Genomic DNA, 2218 nt, shown 5'->3' with positions numbered 1-2218 from the left:
TCAATTCTGACTCATAGCAATCCTATAAGACTGAGTAGAGCTACTTAGGATTTCTGAGCCTGTAAACCTTTAAGGGACCAGACAACTGCATCTCTGGTGTATTTGAACCACTGACCTTGAGGTTAGCAATACAATGTGAACTCACTGTGCCCACAGAAGACTCACAATTTCACTCCTTGGTATATAATTGAAAGCAGTAACATAAACAGACATGTGTATGCCAGTGTTCATTACAGCACTATTCACAATAGATGAAAGGTGGAAAAAAACCAAACGATGTCCAACAGATGAATGGATAACAAAATGTGGTCTACAATGGACTATTAATTTCTCAGCCATAAAGAGAAATGAATTTCTGATACATACTAAATCACTGATGAAATTGAAAACATCCTAAATGAAATAAGTCATTCCAGAAAGGACAAATATTTATATGATCTCACTCCTATGAAATATCTGAAATAGACAAATATTTGGAGACCAAAGTTTATTAGAGGTTACCAGAGGCAGGAGAGGAGAGATAATACTGTATAGAAAATACTGAGTATTTGCTCATGACAATAGAAATTTGATAACAGATATTAACTATGACTGCACATGTTAAAAGTCATTGTTGTCACTGAATTGTACATGTAAAATGCTTTAAATTGGAAAATGTCATGTTTTATATACTTTCAAAACAATAAAAAAGAGGACGATGGCTCTAGAGAAAAAGCATTAGACTATGAACGGCAAGGTCAGTGGTTCAAGTCCACAAGCCCACCAGAAAGATGAGGCTTTCTACTCCCACAAATATTCACAACCTCCAAAGTCTTAAACAGGGTTGCTATAATTAGGAACTGACTCAATGTCACTTAACAACAAAGAAATAATGTCAACTATTTATGAAAAAAACTCAATCTAATGAAATGACACTAAACCCTGGTGTGGTGCCGTAGGGTAAGCACTAGACTGCTAACTGCAAGTTCAGTTGTTCAAATCCACCAGCTACTCCTTGGAAAACATATACAGGATTGCTATGAGTTGGAAACACTTAACAACAAGAAAGCAGCCATAAAGAAGCCATGATGGTTACTAAGCTGAGTCTTACACTACTAACCCCAAGATAGACAGTTCAAACCCACTTGCCACTCCACAGGACAAAGATGAGGCTGCCTGCTCCTGTAAAGAATTATAGACTTGGAAACTCTACACTGAGCTACTATGAGGTAGAATTGACTCCATGGCAGTAAGCTTGTGTGGGTTTTTTTTTTTTTTGGTTTAGAAGTAGCTGTAAAAGATATTTGCTATTATAAAAAACCTGAGTTCCTTTGATTGGATTATGTATAAGCACCTTTTGTAAAAGCTATTTAATAACAAGTGTGCTTCCATTTTCTGGATGTTTGACTGCTCTTAAACATTACTGTCCCTCCTGCCTTCTGCTCCCTCTTTTGATACTACAATAGTCCAGTTACTCCCTAGCCACATACACACAAAAATTCTAAAGCAACCATTTTCCTTGTTTTCTCAAGTTCCATTCAGCCTATCTTGAAAGATTTATCCTGATCTCTTTAAGTAAGCTTACAAATGAGCAAGGCAGTCTTTTTATAAGGAGTTCTGGTAGTTAGTTAGTGGTTACCAGTAGGGCTGCTAACCTCTAGGTCAGCAGTACACTACCAGTGTTTCCACGGAGAAAGATGAGGCTTTCTGTTACCATAAAGATTTACAGCATTAGAAACCCTATGCAGGGTCACTATGAGTAGGAACCACAGCACATAACCACCAACCACCAAGTTTTTTTGTGGAGTCCTGGTGTGGCACAGTGGGTTAATGCGGTGGATTGCAAAGTTGATTTGAGCCACAGTGTTGGCACACCAGCTGCTCCTTGGAAACTCTATACAGGGTCATTATGGGTCAGAACTGACACAATGGCACTTAACAACAACAATAGGTCTTTTTATATACCTTGGTATGTATTTAGTCTTATAAGCCTTAACATTAATCCAAATATATCAGGGAGGGATCTATTCTGACACTGAAGTGTGGGCACAAAAGGTAGAATCAAACAAACAGCATTCTAATTGAAAGTCAAAGATCCTTAATTAGAAGGATCTTTCTATCCAACAGGTGTGGTGCAGTAGGATAAGCACTTAACCGCAAGGTTAGTTTGAATCTCAAAGTTAGTGGTTCAAACTCACCACCGCTCTTCAGAAACCCTACAAAGGGTCGCTTTGATTGG

Source organism: Chrysochloris asiatica, unplaced genomic scaffold (genome assembly GCF_000296735.1).
Source record: "Chrysochloris asiatica unplaced genomic scaffold, ChrAsi1.0 scaffold00491, whole genome shotgun sequence".
Lineage (NCBI taxonomy): Eukaryota > Metazoa > Chordata > Mammalia > Afrosoricida > Chrysochloridae > Chrysochloris > Chrysochloris asiatica.
The sequence above is the reverse complement of the archived record's forward strand: the minus strand, read 5'-3'. Positions refer to the sequence as shown.